Genomic DNA, 9,753 nt, shown 5'->3' on the forward strand with positions numbered 1-9,753 from the left:
CGACCCCCACCTCCGGCGCCCCTCCTCCGCCGCCGGCGCCCTCCTCCGACCGGGCCCCCGCCGGCCCCTGCCTCGCCGCCATCGGCCGAGCCGAGCTCGAGCTCCCTCGACCTCCCCCAGATCCAATCGCCCGAGCTACAGTACGCGTTGACTTTGTCCCCCCTTTTTTCTTCCAAGTCCTGGAATCTTATCTGTATATGCACTTGTTCCCGATGCCGTAACTTCTTGCATGTAGCTTCGATTCCCGCATGTAATATGTCAGATTGTTCGTCTCGTGATGCTCTTCATTTTGTTCAATTGCACCATGTTCATTAGAGGTCATATTGATGCCCAAATCTTCATTGGAAGAGGGCTAGGTGCTGTTATTCTCTGGTTCTTAACAGAACTTGGAGATTTGTCATTTTTGTATCATTTATTCTGTGCATCTTTTGAGCATGAGCTCCACATGTGTTTTGAAGTATGCCATGCCATCTTTCCAGCGGTGTAGTCCATGTATTTTTGTGATCTCTGTGGTGACTAGCACAAGCATGCAAAGTAGGCCCCGTAATATTTCTGATTTCAGGGAATTAGTGATTTCTCTGTGTCTGTCTGCTGTAATTTTATTGCCATGTAAACTTGATGCTACAGAGAGATCCATGCATATTTTGGAGATGTTCAGTAAGGATGTTTTGTTCCTATAGTTGTATTTGATCCATTCCTGCAATTGTTTGCAATTATGGAGTGCCATAGCGTGACTCAATCTTGCTCTACTTTTTCTATAAAATATTTCTGGTAGATTCTTAACATGATATGCATTTTTGCCAAGCTTATTGTAGTTGATCCATACATGCTATGAAATTGTTCTTGCCATGTTTATCTTCATAAACATGCCATCTTGCTGTAGGTATGCTTGGTTTGTAGTGCATTGCTCTGTAGTGAGTGCATCAAGGTCACAAAGAGGCCTACATATTATTATTTCTGCCATGCTCTGTTTTCTGCTAAGTCTGAAACCTGATAACGAAACTTGCTATGTTTACATGCTTGTCATCATATCTTCTGTTCCTTTTGGCTTATGGTCAGTAAGGGACTTTTGTCATGTGCTTTTAGAAGAACACTTCCATGCCTTGTTTTGCTATGTTAAGTTCCTGTAGCATGTTGATTTCGTGCTCTGAACATTGCTACCTGATGATGATTTCTCCCATGTCCAGTTTTTCACTAAGTCTGTAAACCTGTAATCTTTTGCACTTTTGCCATGCTTGTTTGAGCTTGATATTTTGTGATCTAGCCATATCTCAGTGTTCATCTTTTGTCAAGCATCTCCTGTAGATTACTTCCACGTGCTTTGTTGCTATGTTGGGGTGCTGTAGCATTGTTGCTTGTTGCATTTGAAGTGCTATCTTGCTGTTTATCGCAGATTCGTGTCATTCTTGTTTTGCTTGCCATTTGCAAACCGTGCATCCGATTCCGGTGATCTTTATATCGATTTCGACCGAAATCATCTCATCTTTCCAGTGGCATGCTTGGGTTGCCAAGTTACTGCCATGTTCATCATTTTCCTTCCGGAGCACGCATATGCATCGCATATCATATCTTGCATATCATACATGTTTTGCATCATGTTGCTTGTGCATTTATCGTTGTTGATTGTGGTTCCGTTTGCTTGTGTTCTTGTCTTGGATAGAGCCGGGAGACGAGTTCGTGAACGAGGAACCTGTCGAGTACGCTTACGAGGATCAAGCTTTCGACAACTCTGAGAATCTTGCAGGCAAGATGACCACCCCTCGAAATCACTTCTATCTTTGCTATGCTAGTTGTTCGCTCTATTGCCATGCTCGCTACCTATCACTTGCTATATCATGTCTCCCATTTTAGCCATGTCAGCCCCTAACCATCCTCTCCTAGAAAACCGTTGTTTGGCTAAGTTACCGCTTTTGCTCAGCCCCTCTTATAGCGTTGCTAGTTGCAGGTGAAGTTGAAGTTTGTTCCATGTCGGAACATGGATATGTTGGGATATCACAATATCTCTTATTTAATTAATGCATCTATATATTTTGGTAAAGGGTGGAAGGCTCGGCCTTATGCCTGGTGTTTTGTTCCACTCTTGCCGCCCTAGTTACTTTTATACCGGGATTATGTTCCTTGAGTTTGCGTTCCTTACACGGTCGGGTGATTTATGGGACCCCCTTGACGGTTCACCTTGAATAAAACTCCTCCAGCAAGGCCCAACTTTGGTTTTACCATTTGCCACCTAAGCCTTTTTCCCCCGGGTTTTCGCGAGCCCGAGGGTCATCTTATTTTAACCCCCCCGGGCCAGTGCTCCTTCGAGTGTTGGTCCGAACCGAGCAACCTGCGGGGCCACCTCGGGGAAACTCGAGGCCTGGTTTTACTCATAGCTTGACTTATCCGGTGTGCCCTGAGAACGAGATATGTGCAGCTCCTATCGGGATTTGTCGGCACATTCGGGCGGCTTTGCTGGTCTTGTTTTACCATTGTCGAGATGTCTTGTAAACCGGGATTCCGAGACTGATCGGGTCTTTCCGGGAAAAGGTTTATCCTTCGTTGACCGTGAGAGCTTATGATGGGCTAAGTTGGGACACCCCTACAGGGTATTATCTTTCGAAAGCCGTGCCCGCAGTTATGAGGCAGATGGGAATTTGTTAATGTCCGGTCGTAGATACCTTGTCACTTGACCCGACTAAAATACATCCACTGCGTGTGTAGCCGTGATGGTCTCTTCTCGGCGGAGTCCGGGAAGTGAACACGGTCTGAGTTATGTATGACGTAAGTAGGTGTTCAGGATCACTTCTTGATCATTGCTAGATGACGTCCGTTCCGTTGCTTCTCTTCTCGCTCTCATTTGTGCAAGTTAGCCACCATATATGCTTTTGCCGCTGCAGCTCCACCTCTTTGCACCATCCTTTCCTACCAGCTTAAATAGTCTTGATCTCGCGGGTGTGAGATTGCTGAGTCCCCGTGACTCACAGATTCTACCAAAACAGTTGCAGGTGCCGACGATGCTAGTGCAGACGATGGCGTCGATCTCAAGTGGGAGTTCGACGAGGAACGTGGTTGTTATTTTGTGTCTTTTCCTGATGATCAGTAGTGGAGACCAGTTGGGATGATCGGGGATCTAGCATTTGGGGTTGTCTTATTTTCATCTGGATTTTGACCGTAGTCGGTCTATATGTTTGTATTTTGGATGATGTATGATGATATTCATGTATTGTGTGAAGTGGCGATTGTAAGCCAACTCTTTATCCCATTCTTGTTCATTACATGGGATTGTGTGAAGATGACCCTTCTTGCGACTAAACCACTATGCGGTTATGCCTCTAAGTCGTGCCTCGACACGTGGGAGATATAGCCGCATCGTGGGCGTTACAAGTTGGTAATCAGAGCCATCCCCGACTTAGGAGCCCCCTGCTTGATCGAATCGCTGGCGTTGTTGAGTCTAGAACAAAATGTTTTGAGTCTTAGGATTATATATATCGGAGAGTAGGATTCTTTTTTCTCCTCAGTCCCTTCGTCGCTCTGGTGAGGTCTCCTGATGTAGAAGTTTTGACTATTCTCTCCTCAAATTTCACTAAAAAAAATTTAGGATCACGCGGGTATCTTGGAATCGTTCCAATGGATTTGTCACGAGAACATTGTTCTTGGTGCCTCCTGTCATTTAGGGGTTGTGGCAGTGTCCCGGGGAGTTGAGCTCCGAGGTGTTGTCGTCACAATTTTATCGTTGCAGTTTTGGAATACCTGAGTTTCGCCGACATCGAAATCTCTTTTATGCCGTTGTTGGTGAGATCACCTCGACGCCACCCAGTACTGGGGCGGGAGTTCGGGAGTATTGCCATAACTTGTATAACGGATGTTTTTTCGAAGGTTGAGGTAAACGATTTCCGAAGGTTTCTTGGTTATGTGTTGACGGATGGATACAGCTGGATCTAGGGATTGCTAGTTTGGGTGATATATTTTGTGTCCCCAGTATCCCCTACACCAGATTGCATAACCAGAAAGTTTTGGGAGTTTATAAGTGGGAATTCTAGTAGCCTTAGGATATCTTTCCGACAGACGCATGATATGAGATTGGGGTTCGACGTCAAGTGGTCCACCTGTATACGGTTGATTTTACAGTGGTCTCATTGTGTTTTAAAGAGTCCATTGCTATGCCGACTCGGGGACGCTTCGTATGTCATGTTCACAGCCTTGTACATGATGGTACTGTATGATTGAGCCTGTGTGGGCCCCACCACGAAAACTTCGGACGAAATATCTATCATATGTTTGTTCCGGCTTATTCTGCAAGCCAATACTTGTTTTATTTTATATTGTGGTATTCGAGTTGCTTCGAATTCATATGTTGATTCCATATCTTTTCAAGTGGCTTCTCAACTTATGGAAGTGTGATGATTTACTACGGAATTCATTCGTTCATCTTCGTTCGAATGTTTATTGTGAAGACTATATGTTGCAATTTCTATCCGTTGATTCTACTTATCTATTTGTCTATCAAGATGCTAACGGATGTCACCCTCTTCAGGATGGCTCCACCAACGCGTCAGAATCCGGATCGCAATGAAGGGAGTCAAGCGAACCCTCCGCCACCACCTCCACCTTCGGAGGCATGGCAAGCAATCATGGCAGCAACCAACGCCAATGCTCAGATGATTCTGCAACTCTTGCAAGAACGTACTCAAGGGCAAGGCAATCAAGGCAATCAAGGTCAAGGCAACAATCAGTTTCACTTTGCCACTCTCAACCAGTTTCTCGCAAACCAGCCCAAGTCTTTCAGCTACTGTGCCGAGGCCACGGATGCTGATGATTGGCTCGTGGACATCAACAAGCATTTTGAATGTAGCAATGTCAGGCCTGAGGACTATGTCAAGTTCGCTTCTTTCCAGCTCAAGGACCAAGCTGCTGATTGGTATCAACAATACAAAGATTCCAGAGGAGGTCGTGTGATCACTTGGACTGACTTCTGTCGGGATTTCAAAGCGCACCACATTCCACAAAGTGTTGTTCAGAGCAAGCGTGAGGAGTTCCGCAATCTCAAGCGAGGCAACATGTCTGTGTATCAATACAACATTCAGTTTCAGAAACTTGCTCGCTTTGCTAAACAAGACGTTCCTGATGAGAAGAGCATGATCTATCACTTCAGAGGTGGCCTTAAAGAGGATCTGCAGTTAGCTCTCGTTCTTGTTGAGCCTACTCACTTTGATCAATTCTACAATATGGCACTGAAGCAAGAGGCTGCTCAGCTCAAGTGTGAGGCTTCTAAGAAGAGAGTCAGAGACGCAGTTCAGTCGTCTTCTTCCTCACTTGTGACAGCTAAGCAACAGAAGTTCTGGTTGCCTCCTCCTCCTCCGTTTCGTCAGCCTTATCAGCAGAAGAACAAAGGTGGCCATGGTTCTTCCAACTCTGGCTATCAGAACAAGTCTCAGAATCAAGCTCCAAAGTCCAATGCTCCTTACAACTCTTACAACTCTTCCAACTCTTACAACTCTGGCTATCAGAACAAGTCTCAGAATCAAGTTCCTAAGTCCAATGCTCCTTATCACTGTCCACTCTCAGAGGTGACTTGCAACAAATGTCAGCAGAAAGGTCACTATGCTAACAAGTGCTTCAACCAGAGGCGTCTTCCTCCTCCTCCTCCTGTCAGATCTTCCAGCAATGCAGTGGTCAAGCATAATCCAAAGCCTGCTAAGGTGAACATGATGAATGCAGCTCAAGCGGAGGAATCTACTGATGTGATAATGGGTAATCTTCCTGTTAATGATATTCCAGCAAAAGTTCTTTTTGATACTGGTGCATCGCTTTGTTTCTTGTCAAGACCGTTTTTTGCCAAGCATGAATTCACTTGTTCTCATCCGAGTAAACCCATGGATGTCGTTTCTCCGGGTAAACGTTTGAGTTCTAGTATGATGGTTCCGGATGTTTCCATCAAGATGGGCGACTATAAATTTCAGTCTTCCCCAATTGTTCTTGGTGACTCGGATATTGATCTTATTCTCGGGATGGACTGGCTTTGTAAGCACAAGGCTCAACTTGATTGTGCTGCCAGGGAAATTCAATTGACAAACTCTTCTGAGGATGTGATTAGTTTTGCCGCTCGTGATGAAACCATTCGGTTTTTCTCTCTCAATGAGAAGGGCGAATTGAATGCCATCTCTCAAATTCCATTCGTTTGCGAGTATCAAGATGTCTTTCCAGAAGAGCTTCCGGGTATGCCTCCTCATCGGCCAGGAGTTCGTTATCGAACTAGAGCCTGGCACTGAACCCATTTGCAAGCGTCCATACAAGCTTGGACCCAACGAGCTGAAGGAATTGAAGAAGCAGCTCGATGAACAAGAACGTCTGGGTTTGATCAGACTGAGTTCTTCTCCATGGGGTTGTGGTGTTCTTTTTGTCAAGAAGAAGGATGGCACGGACCGACTTTTTGTCGACTACCGTCCGTTGAACAAGAAGACAATCAAGAACAAGTATCCACTTCCCAAAATCAATGAGCTTTTTGAGCAACTCAAAGGGGCTAAAGTATTCTCGAAGCTTGACCTTCGTATGGGTTATCATCAGATTCGCATTCGTGAAGAAGATATTCCCAAGACAGCATTCAGAACAAGCTTTGGTTCTTATGAATATACTGTCGTGTCTTTAGGCCTTGTTAATGCTCCTCCATTGTTCTCTCTGATGATGAATTTCATCTTCAACCCCTATACCAATGAATTCGTTCTGGTGTATCTCGATGATATATTGGTCTTCTCCAAGAACAAGCAGGATCATGCCAAACATTTGCGATTGGTGCTCGACAAGCTCAGAGAGTATCAATTCTATGCGAAGTTCTCTAAATGTGAGTTTTGGATCGATGAAGTTCTTTTTCTTGGTCACATCATCTCTGCCAAGGGCATCGCTGTTAACCCCGAGAAGGTGTCCGCAGTTGTGGATTGGGAACCTCCTCAAAATGTCAAGCAGGTCCGCAGTTTTCTGGGTCTTGCAAGCTATTGCCGAAGATTCGTTGAGAATTTCTCCAAGATTGCAAAGCCTCTTTCCAACCTCCTACAGAAGCATGTGAAATATGTCTGGTCTCCTGAGTGTGACATTGCTTTCAACACTCTCAAAGAGAAACTAGTCACAGCTCCTGTCTTGACTCCTCCTGATGAATCCAAGCCGTATGAAGTTTTCTGTGATGCTTCTCTCCAAGGTCTCGGTGCTGTGTTAATGCAAGAGAAGAAAGTTGTGGGCTATACCTCTCGGCAGTTGAAGCCCAACGAGAAGAACTACCGCACTCACGATCTTGAGTTGGCGGCAGTTGTCCATGCATTGATTACGTGGAGACATCTCTTGTTGGGAAGACAAGTGGACATTTTCACTGATCACAAGAGTCTCAAGTATATCTTCACTCAGCCCAACCTCAACCTCAGGCAGACTCGATGGGTCGAAATGATTCAAGAGTACAATCCGAGTATCGAATATACTCCAGGCAAAGCAAATGTCATTGCAGATGCTTTAAGCAGGAAGGCTTATTGCAACAGCTTAATCCTCAAGCCTTTCCAACCGGATCTTTGTGAAGCTTTCCGCAAGCTGAATCTCCAAGTTGTTCCTCAAGGCGTTCTTGCCAACCTCATAGTCTCTCCTACTTTGGAAGATCAAATTCGTGAGGCACAACTCCTTGATGCCATGGTGAAGAAGGTGAAACGTGGTATCGACAAGGGTCTTTCCAAATACAAGTGCTATCGCATTGATGACAGAGACACTTTGTTCTTCGAGGATCGGATTGTGGTTCCGAAAGGTGATCTAAGGAAAGTCATAATGAACGAGGCGCACAATTCTCTCCTTTCCATTCATCCTGGAAGTACGAAGATGTATCAAGACCTCAAGCAGTCATATTGGTGGACTCGAATGAAGCGAGAAATTGCTCAATTCGTGAATGAATGTGATGTCTGCCGAAGAGTGAAAGCAGAACACCAACGACCAGCTGGTCTCCTCCAACCTCTTGCTATTCCGGAATGGAAGTTTGATCATATCGAAATGGACTTCGTGACTGGATTTCCCAAGTCCATGCACGGAAATGATGCTATCTTCGTTGTCATTGACAAGCTTTCTAAAGTGGCTCATTTCCTTCCAATCAAAGAATCCATCACAGCAGCTCAACTCGCAGAGCTCTACACCTCCAGAATTGTCTCTTTGCACGGCATTCCACAATTGATTTCTTCAGATCGTGGAAGCATCTTCACCTCTAAGTTCTGAGACTCCTTCCAGAAGGCCATGCGCACAAACATTCGCTTCAGCACAGCTTTCCATCCTCAAACTAGTGGCCAAGTCGAGCGAGTCAATCAAATTCTTGACGATATGCTCAGGGCTTGTGTCATTTCCTTTGGCATGAAATGGGAAGATTGTCTTCCTTATGCTGAATTCTCCTACAACAACAGCTTCCAAGCGAGTTCGGGCAAGGCCCCATTCGAGATTCTCTATGGCAGAAAGTGCCGTACTCCTCTCAATTGGTCAGTGACTCGTGAACGCCAACTTCTTGGCAATGACTTAATCACTGAAGCTGAAGAAATGTGTAAAGTCATCCGTGATAATCTCAAAGCCACGCAATCGCGCCAGAAGAGTTACTATGATAGTAAGCACCGTGATTTGGCTTTCGAGATCGGAGACCATGTCTACCTCCGTGTCTCTCCAATGAAAGGCACTCGTCGCTTCGGTATCAAAGGGAAGCTTGCCCCTAGATACATGGGTCCGTTCAAGATCATTGGCAAAAGAGGCGACCTCGCCTATCAACTTGAGCTTCCTTCCAACTTCGCAAACGTGCACGATGTGTTCCACGTGTCACAGCTCCGTAAGTGCTTCAAGACGCCTGAGCGCACTATCGACTTCGAAGAGATTGACCTCCAAGAAGATTTGTCTTATCATGAGCACCCAGTTGCTATTCTTGAAGAAACTGAGCGCAAGACTCGCAACAAGTCTATCAAATTCCTGAAAGTGAAGTGGTCGCACCATTCCGACCGGGAAGCCACCTGGGAACGCGAGGACCATCTTCGTTCCGAATACCCGGAGTTCTTTCAGTCCTAGATCTCGGGACGAGATCCTCTCGTAGTGGTGGAGTGTTGTAACACCCCGCATGTAACTTGCCATATTTGCAACTCCGACTCTTGCCATTTCCGGCTATGTGATATGATTTTCCCCCCATTGTCGGGTTTTGTCTTTCGTTTTGTATTTTGTCATGTCATGCATTTTCATATCATGTCTTCATGTGCATTGCATTTGCATACGTGTTCGTCTCACGCATCCGAGCATTTTCCCCATTGTCCGTTTTCCAATCCGGCGCTCCTATCTCCTCCGGTGCACCCCTCTTGTTTTCTTTCGTGTGCGTGTGTCAAACTTTCTTGGAATGGACCGAGGCTTGTCATGTGGCCCTAGTATACCACCCGGAAACCACCGGTCAAGTTTCGTTCCATTCGGAGGTCGTTTGGTACTCCAACGGTTATCTGGGCATCCGCAAAGTCCATTTGAGTGTCCAGCAAAAACCCCCTCCAAAACCAGCCCAAAAGCCACCAAACTCTCTTCCATGCTCTAGGTCGTTCGATCACGATCGTGTGGGCGAAAAACGCACCTCATTTGGAGTCTCCTAGCTCCCTCTACCTATTTATATGTGGGCATCCCGAAAAACGGAATCGCAGTCGAAACCCTAACCCTCTTCCTCCGCGCCGCGCCGGACGCGTCCGCTTCGGCCGGACAACGTCCGCCGCGCCGCCCGGCCAATCGCAGCGCGCCGCGTGTCGCCGC

This window comes from Triticum aestivum, chromosome 2D, assembly GCF_018294505.1.
Source record: "Triticum aestivum cultivar Chinese Spring chromosome 2D, IWGSC CS RefSeq v2.1, whole genome shotgun sequence".
Lineage (NCBI taxonomy): Eukaryota > Viridiplantae > Streptophyta > Magnoliopsida > Poales > Poaceae > Triticum > Triticum aestivum.